Below are 21,261 nucleotides of genomic sequence, written 5' to 3' on the forward strand. Positions count from 1 at the left end.
AGTTGCTCACTCATTTTTGAGACAGGGTTTCTCTGCATAGGCTTGGCTGTCCTGAAATTCACTATGTAAACCAGGCTGACCTCAAATTTACAGAGACCTGCCTCCCTCTGCCACCATGCTTGTCTCCAGTTTCTGTCTCTTAAATCTTGAGAGTATCTAGAGTAAAATAATGAGCCAGTGAGATGACTCAGAGGTGAAGGTACTTGCTATCATTAATCCTAATGACCCAAGTCTGATGACCTAGGACCCAAGCAGTGAGAGAATCTACTACTACAAACTGTCCTCTGGCTTTCTCAGGGACAATGGCGTACTCATACACACATGTGCGTGCACACACACACATAAATAAAAGTTAATCTGAAAATGTTAAGAGTGAAATGGGGATCTGGAGAACTGGTTCCTTGGTTAGGAGTACTTGTTATTCTTCCAGAGGACCTGGGTTCAGTTCCCAACGCCCACATGGAGCTTGGAACAGACTGTAATTCCAGTTTCGGGGTATCTGACTCCCTATTTTAACCTCTTTGGCATCAAGTGTGCAGCTGGTATACAAATATTCACGCAGGAAAAACCCTCATACACATAAAGTTAATCTATAACCAAAAAATAACTAAGAATAAAATGAGTCTGAGAGTAATCTAATTTAAAGTAATATTGTGACCTAACAAAAATCATAAGTATATATAAAAGGTTATTGCTAAACAACAATTTAAAATACTTTGTTCTTGCCCTAGTCTTTTGCTACTTTATTATAGATGCAATCCATTATTGTCTGTGCAGGCATTTTATCTGTGCTAGCATTCTGGGAAGACAGCATAAACCCTAAAGAGAAAGAACCATGGCCTGGCTTGGAGGAAGGCAGTGTGACTATGCTGAAAGCACATGCTCACATAAATTAGAACTTGAAGGTTACAAAACTCTACCTCAAAATAAGAAGGAAAAAGGAGGCTGAAGACACAGCTCACTCAAGGCACCCCATTAGCACTTATGAGGTCCTAAAAGTGAAAGACGTGTTGCATAAATTAATCCCAGCCTTGAGAGGCAGGCGGATCTCTCTGTAAGCTTGAGGCTAGGCTGGTCTACACAGCAAGTTCTAGACCATAGGGCTACACAGTGAAATCCTGTCTCAAAACAATACCTCCCCCAAACCAACAACAATAAAAACTCAAACTACCACCACAACAAAAAATTGTATTTTCACCCAAACACTGTTCTCACTGTGATCTCCCTCCTTGTGCTTCCCATCTCCTTCAGATCCAATTCATTCATAGGACAATAAAGCTTCCTGAGGTTCTGAGGCCATCACTTTCCTATTATGTATCTGCTAATAAAATAAAGCCACGATTTTGTGCTTAGCAATGTCTCATATAGTTGGGTGTGGTCATGTACACTGGAATCCTACTACCATTCAGGAGGAAGAGGCAGGAGGACTAGGAGAATTCTGAGGTCGGTCTTGGCTTTATATCAACTTCAAAGCTGGCCTGGGGACTATTTGAAAACTATCATGTAGCTATTTTTTCAATTGAAACATTCTATCCATGATGGAGTAGGGAGTCTCAGAAGACACAGCAAGCTAAGGGAATGTAAGTCTCAGGAAACTCACAAAATTTAATGGCTCAAGAATCTCACAAAGTACAAGACTTATAAACTCCTCTTCAAGGTTCTATTAGCAGTGAACAATTACTAGGGGAGAGAAACTTTTCAACAGGGCTGCCTTCAAAAGTTGGGCAAGGAGGCCCGGGCGGTGGTGGTGCACACCTTTAATCCCACCACTTGGGAGGCAGAGATAGGCGGATCTGTGAGTTCAAGACCAGCCTGGTCTGCAGAGCGAGTTCCAGGACAGGCTCCAAAACTACAAAGAAACCCTGTTTGGAAAAGCCAATAAGTTGGGCAAGGAAATCCTGTTCTGTGGTAGGCCTTTAGGTCACACAGCTGTTCTGAGTAACCCAGGCTCCTATAAGTAACTCCAATAAACTCACTAATTGGTTCACTGAATTCAAATTGAGTCAAGTAGTTTCTGTGGATTGTGGGTGACAGCATACCTAAGGTGGATGAACACCACGCAACATGGTGACATCACGCAACACACCCTATCTCAAAAACACAAACCAGAAATATAAAGTCTATTTCCTCAAACTTAAAATAAAATCAAAAACTGAGGTCAGGCCTAAAGCAATAATCACTCAGTTGCTCACTCACTCACTTTAATTAATTCATTAGTGGTACTGGGGACTGAATTTGAAACTTTCCACACTCTAGGCAAGAACCCTATACCTACCCTCAGCTTAGCAACATTTATTTTTGGACCAATTTAACAAAGCCCACCTTTTTTTTTTTGTTTTGTTTTTTTGTTTTTCGAGACAGGGTTTCTCTGTGGTTTTGGAGCCTGTCCTGGAACTAGCTCTTGTAGACCAGGCTGGTCTCGAACTCACAGAGATCCGCCTGCCTCTGCCTCCCGAGTGCTGGGATTAAAGGCGTGCGCCACCACCGCCCGGCCAACAAAGCCCACCATTATGTGTAGAATAAAGACAAGAATGATGAAAAACATTCTTAGGAAGTCAGTTTGATTTGTAATGCTGTTATCTGCTTATACTGCCTTTTGCTCTAAATATCTAAGAGCAAAATAATACAATGCTTAAAACAAAGACCTCTTACTAGCTGTTTCACCACAGTGGAGACAAACATGTTACCATAAAGGTGAAGTCAAGGGATACCTGTGGGATAAATTATAACCTATAAATTCAAAAAGTCCAACTACCAGCGTGCCAGCACCTTGTAAAATCTAGTATTTCTGATTGTGAAAGATTAACCTCTTAAGTTTTCAATAGCAACACTAGAACAACTTAATACATTTGTTGCTCAAAGTATGGTATGAGGACCAACAACACTGGGATAATTTTGGCATTTGATTGAAACACAAACTTTAAGCTTCACCCCTATCTTGCTATCAGGATCTAACACTTAACATTAAGCCATTTCTCTCTCTCTCTTTTTAAAAACAAAAAAAGGTTTATTTATTATGTATACAACATTCTGCCTCCATGTATGCCCGCATGCCAGAGGAGGGCGCCAGATCTCACTACAGATGGTTGTGAGCCACCATGTGGTTGCTGGGAATTGAACTCAGGTTCTCTGGGAGGAGCAACCAGTGCTCTTAACCACTAAGCCACTCCAGCCCTCCTTTTTTGTTTTTTATTTCAGACAAGGTATTACTCTGTAGCCAAGCTAGCCTAATTCTGTCTCAGTTTCCAGGATACTGGAATAATCACTATGTAGGTCTTGCTGTCCTGGAAACTTGGTAGGTAGACCGGGTTGAACTGGAGCTCATAGAGATCCCCAGCCTCTGCTTCCTGAGTGCTGAAATTAAAGGTGAGTACCACCAAGCCCAGCACCACCAGCACCATTTTTTTAAAAAGAGTTTTTCAGATCATGCAAGCTCCAAAGTTAATATCCCAGCAAACAAGAGTGATAATCCAAATGCTTAAAAGTTAAGGAATAGAGAAAAGGCCCCATTTATGCTACAGACAGCATAAGAAAAGATAATTCCCATGTGGTAGATGTTTAAGGGCAGCCCTGCCAGTGAATCACTACATCACCCCAGACTATTTACATATCCCCAGGAAAAATCAGATGGAGGAGTCTGTATGGTAACACGTGCATGTGATCCTACCACTTGGTAGGTGGAGAGAAGAGATCAGGAGTTAATGGTAACTCTTGGTTACAGTGAGCTGAGGCTAGCCCAGGCTACATGACACCCTGTTTCTTTATTAAAATAAAATATAATCAAATCCATAGAGAAAAAAAATTTCTTCTACAAGCTCGTCTCCCCACCCCTTGGGGTATTATAGTACATAATTTGAAGAACACAGAAAATCAATTGTCTGTGCCGGGCGGTGGTGGCGCACGCCTTTATCCCAGCACTTGGGAGGCAGAGGCAGGCAGATCTCTGTGAGTTCAAGACCAGCCTGGTCTACAGAGCTAGTTCCAGGACAGGCTCCAAAACCACAGAGAAACCCTGTCTCAAAAAACAACAAAACCAAAAAAAAAAAAAAAAATCAATTGTGAATCGGAAAACGTCAAACATTAAATATTACATTAAGAAGAAAAAGAAATCTAAAAGAGATCACTGAACTGTTCCTGGGTAGAAAAATAACCTGAATAAAGGAATACAAATTGGAAACAATTATACTGCCAGGAATTGAGCTGATAGTACTCAATCAAAGGAACACAGAAAGACTTACAACTGCGCACACAAGAATCTATTGAAGTCTTAAGAAACAGTTTCTGTTTTTACAGAAAAAAAAAATCACATAAGAAAAAAAAGCAACCAATCTTTCTGACACTGCTTAGGAAGAAATCTCAGTGTACCTCCTCAAGCAGTGGCTTCCTCAGCTTAGGTTTCTCCAGAAAGGAATCCCTCCTCTGAATCAATAACTAACCCAGTAGTCTAAATCAGGCCTCTCTCCTTTACTCCCTTAGGGACTACACTCCTAGCTGCCTTGCATGTGTCAACTGTTCTAATTCATCTCCTCCCTTCTTGACTCCTGCTTTCAACAATTCTTGATTGTTTAAATCGTTCTCCTCTCTTCTTTGTATCCACCATACCTTCCTAGGTTTTACGAAACCTCTTTGGTCAAAAGAGACTATTAAAAAGGAGTTTACAACATTTCTACTTATTTTCCTTAACCCTACACTTCCTTCTTTAGCTGCTTCCTGTCCTGGATCTTTTACCTGTGTCTCTGAGAGTTCTTCCTTCAGCTTCCTGGAACATACCAAGGTTCTGTAACCACTTCTGGCACTAGCCTTTTGAATCATCTCTCCACTTTCAAACCTGTATCTGCAATCTGTTTCAGAGCCTAAAGGCTACTAACTACTACTACTTACTACCACCACTACTACTTTTTCAACTCACAAGTACTAGATGGAGAATAAAAAAAGGAAGGCTGTAGTCTTTAATTTATCACTAAACATGGAAGAAATTATTTAGTAAAAGAGTTTTACCCTGGGGATTGCAGTTTCACTATAAACTGATACGTTGTTTCTTTGGGGTTTGGTTTTTTTTTTTTTTTCTTTTTAGGAAGTGCCTGAAATGGAATGTAGCGTCTTGTACCTATGAGAGATTCTCTGCCACTGGGTTATATGACTCAAAGAGTACTTTCAGAACAGACCTCTATTGTATCTTCTATACTCAAGGTAGAAGAGTGAAACACACTAACATCCCATCAATTTCTGAAAAGAAGAGGAAGAGGAGCTTTCTCCAGATTTAGCAAGATCTAGACAATTAGGGGTGAAGGGCTAGAAGGAAGAAAACGTGGTTCATAAGTATTCTCCTGACTTCTTCACAGAGTGGATACAGAGACCTAACTCTGAGACACCCGATATCTGCCATGCTCCCATGCCATAACCTAACTATATATCCTCTCAGGGAACTTGCTAGATCAGCCTCCTTTATCCTCTTCTCTTGGCTTTTCTGGTCAGCTCTATGCTGTCCAATTATGTCCCATCTTAAACCTCATTTTACTGTGTAGTTTTCCTCATGTGTTTTTTTGTACGCTCAACTCCACATTTGCTGTTTCCAATCCTCTTCCACCTTTTTGTTCAGCAGTTTGGCCTCTATTCCTTAGTATTCTATTGAACTGCTCTGAGGCCGGCAATGACTGTTAATGGGTAAATACAGAGGGGACTTTCCTGTCCTTATCTGACTTGACCATCCCGTGAAGAAATTCAATATTCTATTCTAGGCATTCTTCCAGACTTAAGCCAGATCATCTATAAACTGGACACACATGGGCCACAAAGTCTTATCCCCCACAAAACTGCTTCCAATGAATGTTTTTGGCATTATGCCCTTGGCTCATAACAAAGGAAATATAAGTGAAATTTTATTTAGAGTTAATGTTTAGTTAGAAAAGCTATTCAGAAAAGATTACTTTTTCTTTTGCTTTAAATTATTTTTAAAATTACTTTTATTTTTTGTGTATGGGTATTTTGCCTTCGGGTTTATCTGTGTACCATGTGCTGGCAGAGGCTAGAAAGTGTCAGATCTCCCAGAACTAGTTACAAACAGTTGTGGTCCACAAAGAAAGTGCTGGAAATTGAACCGAGATTCACTGGAAGAGCTGCCAGTGTTCTTAACCAATCTGCTCTCTCTCTAGCCACAAAGATTTTTTTTTTAACTTTTTTTTTGATTTTGTGATCTTACATAATAGACCTTGTTACTGTTTTTAGTTGGTTATATATGGATCAATTTGTTAAATATGAGTGGCCCAGCACTCCGGAGGCAGAGGCAGGCTGATCTCTGTGAGTTTGAGACCAGCCTGGTCTACAGAGCTAGTTCCAGGACAGGCTCCAAAACCATAGAGAGTCTCAAAAAACCAAAAAAAAAAAAAAAAAAAAAAAGAAAACCACTAAACAGCAGCAGTTCAATGGTGGAACAAATCAGTTTTCAGCACAGCAAACAAACAAAACCTATGTTGAGCAAAATTAAAAACAAAACAAAAAAACAGGAAGATATAGTTAAGTTGGTTGAGTGTGTTTACCTAGGATGTAGAAGCCTCTGAGTTCAATCCTAAACACTATATATAAACTGGGAATGCTGTCAAGTACCTATAATCCTAGCAAACCAAAAAAAAAAAAAAAAAGGAGGTAGGACAATCTGAGGAAAGTCAAGGTCACCTTCGTCTACATAGAGAGTTTGAGGGAAGCTTGGTTTATAGATCCTGTCTCAAAAAAAAAAAAAGTATTTGCAACTTCTATAACAATAACAATACATTAATTTTGTTACATAAAAAGGCCAATAAAATTGCTATGAAAAAGGTAAGGGCCAAAATAAGAAAGCTGGGCAAAGAACACGAACAGTTAATAGGGGAAACCAGGAACAATTTGCTCAAGTCTTCTTCCTGAAGTACAGGCAAAGGATCAGAAGTTCAAAGATACCCCGAATTCTATCAGACCACCCCACAAAAAACAAAAGCAAAGCAAACAAACAAACAAACAACAACAAAAACCAAAAAACCTCCAAATGGTAGTAACAAAGGAAAAAAGTTATGGCTCAGAAGGCTTGCCCAGGCATCTGGGCCCTAGGTTCTATCATGAGCACCAAATCAAACAAACAGCAGATGAAAGAAAAAAAAAAAAAAAAAAAACTTGGAACCTCATTAATAATGAAAACAAAACAAAACAGTGCAGCAATACCTTGGCTGTGGCTGTCTGAATGATTCTTTCCAATGCCTGTCATGCTGCAGTGAAACTAGTAACTGTTAATGTGAATAAAAAAAAGTATGATCTTGCTGTGCAGTGGTGGCACAAGCCTTTAATTCCAGCAATTAGGAGGCAGAAGCAGGATATTTCTGTGAGTTTGAGGCCAGCCTGGTCTACAATGCAAGTTCCAAGACAGCCAGGACCACACAGAGAAACTCTGTCTCAAAAACAAATAAAACAAAAAACCCTACCCCCCAAAAAAAAAAAAGAGCCAAAGTCCCACCACCCACACAAAATATGATCTGGTAAACAGTATTAGCAGAGGGTAGCATATGTTCACAACAGATGCAAATTTTCCAAGTATATTTGATTAATAGGCCGACATGGAAACTGATAAATAGTGAAGAGGCCAGATTGGTTAATATATAGAAAATATTGTGTATTTCTTATTTTAATATTTATTTTAAATAAATATTTAAAATATTTATTTTAAATAAATATTTAAAATAATATTTCTTTTAGGGGATAGTGGTATGTGCCTGTAATCCCAGTACTTAGGAGACAGGGACAGGCAAATCTGTGAGTTTGAGGCCAGACTGGTCTACAGAGTTAGTTTTAGAACAGCCAGGGTTGTTCCACAATGAAACCCTGCCTTGTAAAACAAAAAAAAAAATTAAATTTATTATGTGTGTATGTGTGCCTGAGTAATATGTGTGTACCTCTTCCACTCAGGAGGCTAGGAGGTAAGAAAAGGGCATCCGATATCCTGAAATGGAGTTACAGGCAGTGGTGCTCCACTTCATGGGTACTGAAGCTGGGTCCTCAGCAAGAGCAGTTAAGTACGCTATTAGTTGCTAATTCGAGCCAGGCGGTGGCGTACTGGCGCACGCCTTAATCCCAGCACTCAGGAGGCAGAGGCAGGCAGATCTCTGAGTCTGAGACCAGCCTGGTCTACAGAGCTTGTTCCAGGACAGGCTCCAAAGCTACAGAGAAACCCAATTACCTCTGAATAAATAAATGAATAATCAACATTTTCAGACACAGATCTTTTCCTATTTGAACTGTTCCTTTTTTTCCTTCTGTTTTTTTTTTTAATTTTTAAAATATTTATTTATTTATTATGTATACAATATTCTGTGTGTATGTCTGCAGGCCAGAAGAGGGCACCAGACCTNTGTATACAATATTCTGTGTGTATGTCTGCAGGCCAGAAGAGGGCACCAGACCTCATTCCAGATGGTTGTGAGCCACCATGTGGTTGCCGGGAATTGAACTCAGGACCTTTGGAAGAGACAATGCTCTTTACCACTGAGCCATCTCTCCTGCCCCTCTCTTTGGTTTTTTGAGACAGTATTTTTCTCTGTGTAACAGCCCTCACTGGAACTCATTCTGTAGACTAGGTTTGTCCTGAATTCACAGAGATCTGCCTGCCTCTGCTGGGATTAAAGACATTTGCCACCACCACCCAGCTCAGTTAAGTACTCATTACTGCTGAACAATCTTGCCAGCCCCATGCAACTGTTTTTGCTTGTTTTTTAAAGAAAGAAAGGCTGGAGAGATGGCTCATGAGTTAAAAGCACTGGCTGTTCTTTCAGAGGACCTGAATTCAAGTCCCAGCACCCACATGGCAGTTTACAGTTGACTGTAACTCCAGTTCTAGGGGATCTGATTATCTTCACACCAATTCTGTGAGTTTGAGGCCAGCCTGGTCTACAAGAGCAAGCTCCAGAACAGGCTTCAAGCTATGGAGAAATTCTTTCTCTCAAAACAAAAACAAAAAAAAGGAAGGAAGGAAGGAAGGAAGGAAGGAAGGAAGGAAGGAAGGAAGGAAGGAAGGAAGGAAGGAAGGAAGGAAGGAACCAGTTGGGAGGTGGTGGCATGGGCCTTTAATCCCAGCACTTAGGAAGCAGAGGCAAGCAGATCTCAGAGTTAGAGACCAGTCTAGTCTACAAAGAGTTCCAGGACAGCCATGACTATTCAGAGAAACCCTGTCAAAAACAAATACAAAAAACACCACCAAAAACAAAACATGGACTGGGAGATGTAGTTGAGAGCCTATTATTTCTGATGTGCAAGGTTTGATCTCTATTACTCCAAAAACAAAATAATAAAACAGGCTGGGGACATAGCCTGTGTTGGTCACACAAGCATGATGATCTGAACCAGATTTCAGAACCTTTATATATGCAAAAAAGCTGATGGAAGCATGGCCCTATTATCTTAGTACTGGGAAGGCAGAGGCAAGATCTCTAGGGCTTTCTTGCCAGTCAATATAGATTTAATGAGAGACCCTGCCTCAAAAAGGCAGAAAACAAACATTAACGTCTGGCCTCTACATGCACTTGCATACACGGGTGCATGTGTCACGCGAAAAACAAAATAACCCCTGTAGCTAACACTTGTAGATGGTTTTAATAACTGATTACAACTTTATAAAATAAGGCTCAAATACTCATGATGAATGAAGGATAGAGAAGCACGTGCCTTAGTCCAAACTACCAAACGGACTGAGGAAGGAGGATCACTTGAGCTCTGAAGTTTAGAGGTAGACTATGCAACATAAATCTTTTAAAAACACAAAGTTGTAGTGGGGCGTGGTGGCACACGCCTTTAATCCCAGCACTTGGGAGGCAGAGGCAAGCGGATCTCGAGGCCAGCCTGGTCTAAAAGAGCTAGTTCCAGGACAGGCACCAAAAACTACAGAGAAACCCTGTCTCGAAAAAAATCCAAAAAACAAACAAACAAACAAACAAAAAATCCCAAAAACCACAAAGTTGAGTATAATGGTTCCACTTATACTCACAACACTCAAGACACTGAGACAAGACCTTGAATTTGAAGCCAGGCTAGGTTATACAGCAAGATTATACTAATACATGTAATAGAAAAACCTTCAAAATGGTTGATGCTTACTCTCTGGCTTAGCTCCCAGCTTGTACAGTTTGTTCCCATCCTTGCTATTCATTTAACCTAATATTTGAGAGCTCCCTGCTAGGCATCTCTACACCAGTGTGTGCTGTCTTGTTCTCTTCTAGCTCAAAACATCTCCTATGTCAAAATCTTTTCAACCTTGACCAGGGCAGACTGACTTTGTTTTGCTTTAACTGTATCTGCAATTTCCTTCAACAAATCACTCATTTTAAAGACAGGAATTATGTGTTATTTTTGTATTCTCTAAAGCAATGACTACAAAACAATTTTAGGTAAACAGCAAATACGCATGTATTAGTGAAATGTACATGAAATACAAATGGCTTCATGCACAAGGCTACTGAAAGAAGAGAAAATGGAAAAACAAAACACTAATTACATGCTAAGTGAAATCCTAACAGCAAATTTATTTTCTTCATTGCACTTGTTATTTTATTTTAGAGACAAAGACTCACTATGTGACCCTGGCTGGCCTTGGAATTCCTAACCAAATCAGGCTGGTATCAAATTTGCAATCCACTCAAGGTCCAAATCAGGAGAAGAAGGAGAGAGAGCATGAGCAAGGAACTCAGGACAGCTAGGGGTGCACCCACACACTGAGACAATGGGGATGTTCTATCGGGAACTCACCAAGGCCAGCTGACCTGGGTCTGAAAAAGCTTGGGATAAAACCTGTCTCGCTGAGCATAGCAGACAATGAGGACTACTGAGAACTCAAGAACGATGGCAATGGGTTTTTGATCCTACTGCACGCATTGGCTTTGTGGGAGCCTAGGCAGTTTGGATGCTCACCTTACTAGACCTGGATGGAGGTGGGTGGTCCTTGGACTTCCCACAGGGCAGGGAACCCTGATGGCTCTTTGGGCTGACGAGGGAGGGGGACTTGATTGGGAGAGGGGGAGGGAATGGGAGGCGGCGGTGGGGAAGAGACAGAAATCTTTAATAAATAATAATAAAAATAAATAAAGAACATTAAAAAAAACGAATTTGCAATCCCATGCCCAGGTATTAATGTTTGACTACATAAATTTTAGTAATGTATTATCATATAGGATAACACAGTAAGTGTATTCAACTATTCTTAGAGGAAACGACCCAGATAAGCATGTCATATTCATCATCACATCATTTAATCATTTGGAGAAAAATGATCACTGTACTTCAATTATTCTATTGCTGATAATAAGACACTAAAACTGGCTTGGGCTAGATATGGTAGCATATTGCTTCAATCCCAGCACTCAGGAGACAAAGAGGCAGATTAATGAGTTCCGGGAGAGCCAGGACTACACAGAGATGCTATAAACAGAAAACAAAACCCAGTGTCATGGTATGGAGCCTATAACAGTACTTGAAAGACAGAGATAGGAGGATTGTTTTGTTTTGAAGACAGCGTTTCTCTGTGTAGCCCAGGCTGTCTAGCTCTTGTAGTCCAGGCTGGTCTTGAACTCACAGAGCTCCACCTGCCTCTGGGATTAAAGACATGTGCCACCACTGCCCAGCCGGATTGTTGGAATTAAGGTCATTCTAGTCTACTTACGTAGTGAGTTCCAGACTAGCCAGGAGTATGTAGTGAGACCTTATCTCAAAACAGAAAATGCAGTGATGCAAGCACTTAGAAGATGGAAGCAGGAAGATCAGGAGTTAAAGACTGTCATGGGCTACAGAGCTGGAAGCCAATCTGAGCTTTATAAAACCTGTCTCAAAAGCCCTAGATGAACAAATAAATCAGACTGGGAATAAAATACACCCAGAGACAAAGCCTCTGCCTAGCATGGAAGGGGGTCAACAAAACAGTCTTCATATCTCTAGGAGACAAGTACTAGTCACTGTAAACAGAGAGTAGTACATTAAATAAGATTTGGTTGGACTTATAAAACAGCACTTGGGATGCAGAGGCAGGCAGATAGATCTCTGTGAGTTTGAGGTCAGCCTGGTCTACATAGTCAATTCTAGGACAGAGAGAGCCACGTGGTGAGACTTGGTCTCAAAAAATTAAGACTCCCCCCCCCAATAAAGTAACTGCTAAAGCTACAATTTCTCTTTCTCTCTTTTATAAGACATATTTGTAGTTTACCCGTATGAGCATTTTGCCTGTGTGCATGTATGTGCGTGTATCGTTTGGTGCCCAGGGAGGCCAGAAGAGCGAGTCGGATTTCTTAGAACTAGATTTACTTACACATTTGTAAGCTGCCATGAGACTGCTGGAAACAGAAGAAGCCCGGTCTTCCACAAGAGCAGCAAATGCTCAATGGCTGAGTCTTCTTTCCAGCCCCATAAAGCTAGAAATTCACTTCCTCCCAACCTCATGATGGTGGTGATGGTCCTGGAGACTAATACACCTAGGGTCCTGTACATGCTTAGCAAATGCTTAATAGAAACCTAATGCTAGACTATAAGGCATGTGCTAGGCCTCTGGTTTATTCCCCAGTTATCACAAAAAAAAAATCCTCAAATTTACTATTGTAATCTGGTTTCAAAGGCTCTTTATTAAGGATATTCCATTTATTGTGTTTACTAAACATTTACACAGAGAAAAGAGGAGGCTAATAGGGACATCAACATTAGTGTCACAGTATCAATGGGAGGCCAGTTTCTGAGCAACATTATCTACAACCCAACACTATGGTAAAGCAAACTAACTCCTTGCTTTTTCTTATTTTCATAATAGTGACAGTGCCAAGAATCACCAGAGCCTCACTTATCCCTGAGAAGCAGCTCAGAGTCTCTGTTTTTGGAAGTCCTACAAGCTTGTTTCAGTTAGTATATTAAAGAAAGCTGACTGTGGTAAGCTTATCACTAATAATTACAGAAGAGGAATAAATCAATCACACACACACACAGAAGGGTTTATACAGAGCTAACAGATAACTTTCCATGTTTAGAGGGGCAATCAGGAAGAGTGGTTCTTACACATTTTTTTTGTGTATCACCTAGTGAATTTTAAAAAAAGACATTTTGATTCAGATGTGGAATAAGTAAAACCTTATTTTTTAAGGCCACCAGCCATGACAGCACGTTTATAATCTAAGCACTCAGGGAAATGGAGATCGGCCTCTTTGATAGTCAGACTCCATTCCCTGCATTCTAGATTATAATCGTATCTCATACAGAATCTATGTTCCATGATGTCAAAGTTGACCTAAAATATAATACTTTAAACATAGATTTATTGTTTCCTAATGTGATGTTCACCCCACTCCTCAAGTTCCCTTTTGAGACAAGGCTTCACACTGGCCTCAGACTCACTGGACCCCTCTTGCCTGAGTCTCTGAAGTGCTAGGAATACAAATGTTAGCTACAATATCTGGCTTGTTCGTTTTTTAGATAAAATCTGCAAAACTGCCAGGCATGGTGGTGCTTGACTTTAATTCTAGCACTTAGAAGATAGAAGCAGATGAGTCTCTGTTGAGTTCAAGAATTACTTAGAGAGACCGTTTCAAAAAAAATCTGCAAAGTCATCTCCAACTATTCATATCTCACAGAATAAGTCTTTAAGTTTCATCTCTATCCTTGAGTGTCACCAATACTGAAAGATACTTGTGTACAAGCGAAAGGCAAGCTCATAGTTTTACAATGCATCTCAGTATGTGACCACATTGTACTACCACAAAGGCTACTGGATAGAACCAATACCATTTCTGTTTGGTTAGGGGGGGTTCCTATAAGGCTAACATTAAGTCAGAAATCTTACAGCTTATATTCAACAACATATACTTATCCTCATAGCATAATGGTAAGAATAAATAGCAACATAATGCTCTTAACACAGATCAAGAGTTGGGAACAATCCCCAATTTCTCGGTGAGTATAATAAGTAGTGTCACAGGATACAATATGTACAACAAGAAAATTAAAAGAAAAATCTGAAAGTATACATGTATACTATGTACTACTCATAGAAATATAAAAATGTAAGTAGAAAAAGACAAGATCTCCTGAGTAAATTGGGAGCATTGAAGGGGAAGGAAGGGGGGGGCAGAGAAAAATGTACAGCTCAATAAAAATCAATAAAATTAAAAAAAAAAGAAATATAAAGAACAAAGGAATATTAGATTCCTAAAACAATTTGTCAAACTGGTCACTTTTTAGAAATATAAATATACTGTTTTGTTTAGGAGCAGCCAAAGAAAAGTTTCTCTGTATTGTACATGTACAGAGACTAACAATGGACATCCAGTAATGAAACCTGACCTTAAAAGTAATAATCAATGATATATATCTATGGAAAATGTCACATATACAAATGAAAATCAAAGCATTCAGTCAAATACAAAGAATGTTGATGCAAGATAATGTTAGAACTGGAGTTACAGATGGCCATGAGCCACCAGATAGATGGGTGCTAGAAATCCAATCCTGGTCCTCTGCAAGAACAGTAAGCACTGAGATATCTCTCTAGCTCCATGACAAGATTTTCCCCCCACTACTGGGACTTGAATTTACTTCATGCAAGCTAGGAAAGAATTCTACTACTATGCTATATTCTCAACACTCAAAAATCAGTATAAATTGTTAAAGGACTAAGCTGGAGCTAGTGAGATGGCTCAGGGTATAAAGTACTTGTAACCAAACCAAATGGCCTGCACTTGAACCCCAGAATTTACGTGGTAGAGAGAATTGACCTATCTGATCTCCCATATGCACAGGAGCACAAGCATGTATGTTTATGTACATGTGCAGTAGAGGTAATGACAGCCAGGCATGGTGGTCATTAGCTAGGATGCCAGCACATGGGAGGCCGAGGCACAGAGCCAGAACTGTTTCAACAGGCCGGCAAGTAAGCATCAGCAACAAAAGTATCACTTTTCTCTCTTATGTTTCTACTGTGGTGCCCATAAAAAAAACACTTCCCTGAGTCTGGAGAGATGAGCACTCCCTTCTCTTCCAAAGGATTCAAGTTCAATTCCCAGCACCCACATGGCAGCTCCCAACTGTTTCTAACTCCAGTTTTTGAGGATACAACACCTTCACACACATATACAGACATTACACCCAGGTAAAAGACCAATACACATGAAATAAAAAACCAAAAAACACTTCCCACTAAAGGTACTCATACCTCATTTTGTTTAATACTTTATTTTTCAAGACAGAAATACAGCTTGCACTCTGCTTTAAAAATGTTAACTTAGAGACAGGAGGATCTCTGTGAGTTCGAGGCCAGCCTGATCTACAGAGCTAGTTCCAGGACAGGCTCCAAAGCTACAGAGAAACCCTGTCTCGAAAAACAAAACAAAACAAAACAAAACACACATACACAAAAAAATCTCAAAGCAGAATAGACCCCAACATTTATAAGGTCTTTTCCAAGTATCCATGCAGAGTATAGACTAACAAAATTGATAAAGACTATCACACTATAAGGCAAATATGGGCTAACTAGACTAACTCAAGAAAAATTTTATCAGATACTAGTTTCTCCAACAACAAAATCACAACTGTTCATATCAAAATTATAAAACTATAAACTGTCATTTACCACTTCACATCATCTCCCAATGGTCAAAATATATAACCCAAAGGTTTCTACAGAAAAACATTGTATCTGCCCTGTCAATCATCTAGTATATGGCACTACGGTTTCATACCCAGGACCTAATAATATTGTTTGCATGCTCTCAATTATCCAATGTGCTGTATCTCCTATGCTCAAAACTACCTAGAAATCCTCTACACCCAAAAGGGTGGCATTACCTCATACTTTTCCCCCTCTGGGGACTGAACTTAGACTGTAACATTACACCTCTTAGGTTCCTAAGTGCTACCTGGGATTACAAGCATATGCCACCCCACCCATCTTTTTACTATTTTCTCTAGGGTGGCCTTCAACTTGTTATTCTCCTACCTATGCCTGGCATAGCTGTAACCACAGGCCTACATCACTGAGCTCAGCTAGTCCTTTTTTTAAGAGCAAACAAAAGAAAAGGCATTTACCTCTCCGTGGCTGCAAAATCAGTTTGAGGAAGGAAAACAGAACCCAGTTCTGCAGTCCCTAGCTCCAAGTCTGTCTGCTAGCGCATCATGTTCTTTGGTTCTAGGTTTGTAGTCATTCTAAAAGAAAAGCAGAAATCATTTAATGAGACAGCAAATTCACATAAACACACCATACAGCATAAAAAGGAAGACTGATAGATATGATTGGGAGGAAAAACAAACAAACAAACAAACAAAACAATAGACCTGCTGGTTGTAATAATGAATGAAGGTCTATGATGTCAGCACCTGGGAAGCAAAGGCAAGAGAATTGCCAATAGTTCAAAGCCAGTTAGAGATACAAGCAAGATCCTGTCTCAGAAACAACAAAACCTCCACCCCAGGCAACAAACTGTTCATATATTAACTGAATCATTCTACAAATGCCTTTCAAGCCAACAATAAATACAATTCACTTCCTTTTTAGACATTCAATGAACAGATACAGATTAAAAAGATTTATGATTGTTAAAACAATTTATGATTGTTAAAACATAAAAAGATTTAAGATTGTTAAAACTCCATTGTAATCATGGCACATACACTCAAACTACCAAAAGTTAATTCTTACAGCTAAAAAAATAATTCTTTAGCAGTTTGTTTCCTTATCTTCAGTAAATAGTATGTAGTGTTACTGATTAAGTTAGTTTGCTGCACAAACTGGTAAGCTTATTAACAAGAGGCAGGGAGAAGCTTTCAAAGACCTTTGAAAATCCTAGAATAACCAAATACTTGTCTTAGTGAACATTTTCCCTTTATAAACTACAATGAACTGAGATACTTCAAGTAGAATGGACAATATCTCTATTTAAAAAAAAAAAAAAGGCCTGGAAACCAACACCTTTAATCCAAGCTTAATCCAAAGACTCTAGATTCTAGGTCAGAGGCAGGAAGATCTGAGTTTGAGGCCAGCCTGGTCTACACAGCAAGCTCCAGGACTGTCCAAACTACTTGAGAGATCATGCCCCCCCACCAAAAAAAAAAATGAAAACTACAACCACAAAAAAACCAAAACAAACAAACAAACAAACAAAAAAGCACTGAGGAAATAAAGAGAGAAAGGGAGGAAAAGAGAAAGCCCTAAGTGAAATACTCTGGAGTTTTCAAAGGTGGTGGCGTATACCCATAGTCCCAGGTTGAAGTAGGATTATGAGTCTGAGGTCAGACTATCTCTGAAAACAACAAAAGGGCTAGAGGGATGGCCCAGAAGTTAAGCAGTTAAGAGCACTTGCTGCTCTTGTAGAGGACCCAGGTTCAGTTCCCAACACCCACAAAAAAGCCCATAACTGTCTACAACTCCAGTTCTAGGGAATCTGACCCCCTTTGACCTCCATGGGTACAAGGTATGCACATGGAATACATACATACGTGCAGGCAAAATCATTCATACACAAAATAAAAGTAAATCTTTACAAGCAACAAAAAGTTTTCAAAGAATCTGGTATATAAAGTACAACAAAGAGGAAATCCATCTCATAATTTAACTAGCTCAATAAAATAAGCTGATACAATACTTTTAAGACTCAAGATAAAGGAGATGGCATGGCTCTTCTGTTGGGAGGCAGCATAACGTAAAACTGTTGTTATTGCCTAAGAAACAATTTCATATTGAGGTCCATAACACCATCAAAAAAGAACAGAATTTACATCCCGAAAATTTTAAATTTATTCCAACCAATAAAGATCAGGTGCATGAAAAAATATATCACCACTCTTGAGGTATAATGTCAAAAGACTATGTAATACCACATCTTTGCATTCAAATATTAAACCACTGAAAAAATGCACCATGATATTGACTAGGAAGCAATGAAGATACAGACTAGAAAGGCTGTATGGTAGTTCCCCAACTTCTTAGGATGGTACATGTAATTCCAACACTTGGGAGTCAGAGGCAGAATGATGGCTATAAGTTTGAGGCCAGCTTAATCTATTTACATCATGGGTTCTAGGCCAACCAGGGCTACTTGAGACCTATCTCATAACAAATTAAAAATAATTTACAAAATAAAAGAGATTTGCTTTTATGTATGAGTACTTTGCCTACATGTACATTAAGCACATAGAGGTCAGAACAGGAGAGTGAATGTGAGACACCATGTGGGTAGTAGGAACAGCACTCGGATCCTTCGCAAAAGCAACAAGTGCTCATAATTGCTGAGCCATGTCTCTAGTCCTGGAAGGTTTCTTTTTGCTGTTTTGGTATTTTTTGAGACAAGGAATCATTATATAGACTAGGTTATTCTTAAACTCATGATTCTCCTGCTTCAGCCTCCTGAAAGCTAGGATTACAGGCATATACCACCATGCTTGGCTTTAAGTGGTCTTGAAAATACATGTGATTTTTCAATGTAGATTGAAATCTACATATCTGAGAACAGCTATGTTCAATGTTACACATATTTCATCTATTGTTCTTCCTAAACCTGTAAGCTCCTTTTCAGTCTTGAACCATTACCAATCTTAGTTATTTGAAGGACCATTTTAACCAACAGTTTGAACTCATCTGGAGCCAAGACATGTAAATAGAATATAAAACCGGACAAATTAAGATTCCTAGGAGAGAGAGAGAGAGAGAGACTCTAAAGTAGATGATGTGGAATGGCTGTGATGCCAGCAGCAACCCCTAGGAGAAAAAAAGGTTCAACAGAATTTTCAGCCAATAAGAAAAACACGTGAAAGACTCTGCCGTAGGACTCCTCCCTACAGCATTAGTCAGGCACATGTGGATCTGCCAAGGAACTCTCAAAACAGGCATTGGTCCCAACTGGATTCCTTTAATTCTCAATATCCTTAAAAAATAAATAAAAAGTAAAAAGACCCTTAAACTCTTAGAACACATCTAAGGTTCTACTTTTGCACCTCCTAAATTATCTTACAAGGCTGGAGAGATCCCTAAGGAGAACCTTCCAACAACTCTTAAATAAGTAGGATTTCCTTATATAGGCAGATAGTCATGTAACTGTGTCACATTATTGTCCTTGGGCTGAGCTAGATGGCTCTGTGGGTACAATCTACTTCCAGGAAAGCCTGATGACTTGAGTCCAGAATCAAGTAAAAGTCCATTGCTTTACTCTCAGCACTCAGGAGGCTGAGATATCAAGTGTGAGGCCAGCCTGGTCTACACAGTCAATTCCAGGACAGCCAGAGCTATGAAGAAAACTCCTGTCTTGGGGCTGGAGAGATGGCTCAGTGGTTAATAGCACTGAATGCTCTTCCAGAGAACCTGGGTTCAATTCCCAGCACCCTCCTCCCCCTCCATGTCAGCTCACAACTGTCTGTAACTCCAGATGTAAGATCTGATACCCCTTTTTACATAAAAAAAAAAAACAAAAAAACAAAAAAACAACCTGTCTCAAATAGAAAAGTGGGGGGGAGAGAATACAAGTCAGCTGCAATGGTTCATGACTTCAATCCCAGCACCTGGGAGACAAGGGGCTGGGAGATCTCTTGAGTACAGCACCAATCTAGTCTACACAGCAAGTTCTAGGCCAACCAGGGATCCAAAAAGAAAGGATAAAATGGACTCTACAGTGTTGGACCTTCCTTCACACACCTGCCTGCACTCATATACACAAAGGCCAAAGGACGTGATGTCTTTAAACTCAGGCAAAGGCAGGTGGATCTCTGAGATGGAAGACTAGTCTGTGTTACATAGCCACTTCCTGACTAGCCAGAGCTATACAGTGAAACCCCCATCTCGAATTAATTAAATAATAAAGCCAGGCGGTGGTGGCACATGCCTTTAATCCCAGCACTCAGGAGGCAGAGGCAGGCGGATCTCTGGGAGTTCGAGACCAGCCTGGTCTACAAAGGGAGTTCCAGGACATGCTCCAAAGCTACAGAGAAACCCTGTCTCGAAAAACAAAAACAAAACAAAAAAAAAATTAAATAATAGCTTAAAAACTTTGATTTGTGCTCGTTTTTGAGACAGGATCTCTCTAAGTAGTCCAGGCTGATCTTGAACCCAGAAATTAGCTTGCATCTGCCTTCTAAGTGCTGAGATTAAAGGTATGTGACATTATACCCAACAAAAATTAAGTTTTAAACCAGGTACTGGTAATACATGCACTAGAGAGGCAGAGGCAGGAGGATCTCTGTGAGTTCAAGGCCAGCCTGGTCTACAGAGTGAGTTCCAGTACAACAATGACTATTACAGAGAAATCCTGTTTTGAAAAACCGAAACTATACAAGCAAAACAAACAAACAAAAAAAAAACAAAGTTTTAAATAAGTAGACCTTTTGTGTTATCTTGCATTAATTCACCCCCAATTATTTTCTTTTTCTTTCTTTTTTTTTTTTTTGGTTTTTCGAGACAGGGTTTCTCTGTAGCCTTGGAGCCTGTCCTGGAACTAGCTGGAATTAAAGGCGTGCACCACCATCGCCCGGCTCCCAATTATTTTCCTTAGATATAATTGCTTTCTTTCCAGTGAAAAATTTTTAGTGTACAAAATAATGGATTTAATGTCACTTTCAAGCGTATCATATTAAGCCGGGCGGTGATAGTGCACACCTTTAATCCCAACACTCAGGAGGCAGAGGCAGGCGGATCTCTGTGAGATCGAGACCAGCCTGGTCTACAGAGCTAGTACCAGGACAGGCTCCAAAGCCACAGAGAAACCCTGTCTCGAAAAAAAAAAAATGTGGATTACCTGAGAAGAGATGTTTGACTAAAGCTGATGTCTTCCTTCCTTTTGTAATTTGGAGGATGTCTTATAGAGATGCTAATTCAGGACCTACCTGACTGCCAGATGCGGATGAGACTTGAGCCCAGGCACCTGGTTGCCTAGGTGATGGCTTAATGTGCCCCCCCCTGCTCAATTTGGTGTGGGTATATAAGATGTTTGGACAATAAACGGTGATTCTGGCTTTTTCCATGATGAGGGTGTAAGCTGTGTCAATTTTATTCCTCACGACTCCGTTCCAGTCAGGTTAAGGAATTTATGTTGGACCCTCGCGGGCTCCCACACTTCTAGGCCTATTGTTGTATCAGACATGGGCCTTGGCAGCAGCCCAGGCCAAGATATCGCCACGGTCCTGGGTGACACTTAACCTCAGTCCACTTGTCACTGTTTTCACCTCTTCAATCTACCTTTCTTCACAGGATCTCTCTCTCTCTCTCTCTCTCTCTCTCTCTCTCTCTCTCTCTCTCTCTCC

At 40.0% G+C, this 21,261-nt stretch overlaps 1 protein-coding gene across 5 annotated transcripts in view; it reads right to left on the reverse strand.

Annotated features, from left to right (window-relative positions):
- Positions 1-21,261, reverse strand: part of Ctcf (CCCTC-binding factor) — a 45,052-nt gene that overhangs the window by 21,228 nt on the left and 2,563 nt on the right. For all 5 annotated transcript variants that reach the window (XM_050143472.1, XM_050143473.1, XM_050143469.1 and 2 more), the window contains exon 2: positions 16,066-16,182. The gene's annotated coding sequence lies outside the window, so the exon portion shown is untranslated. The remainder of the gene's footprint in view (positions 1-16,065; positions 16,183-21,261) is intronic.

This window comes from Alexandromys fortis, unplaced genomic scaffold, assembly GCF_014885135.2.
Source record: "Alexandromys fortis isolate MF-2015 unplaced genomic scaffold, M_Fortis_MF-2015_v1.1 scaffold_1, whole genome shotgun sequence".
Taxonomy (NCBI): domain Eukaryota; kingdom Metazoa; phylum Chordata; class Mammalia; order Rodentia; family Cricetidae; genus Alexandromys; species Alexandromys fortis.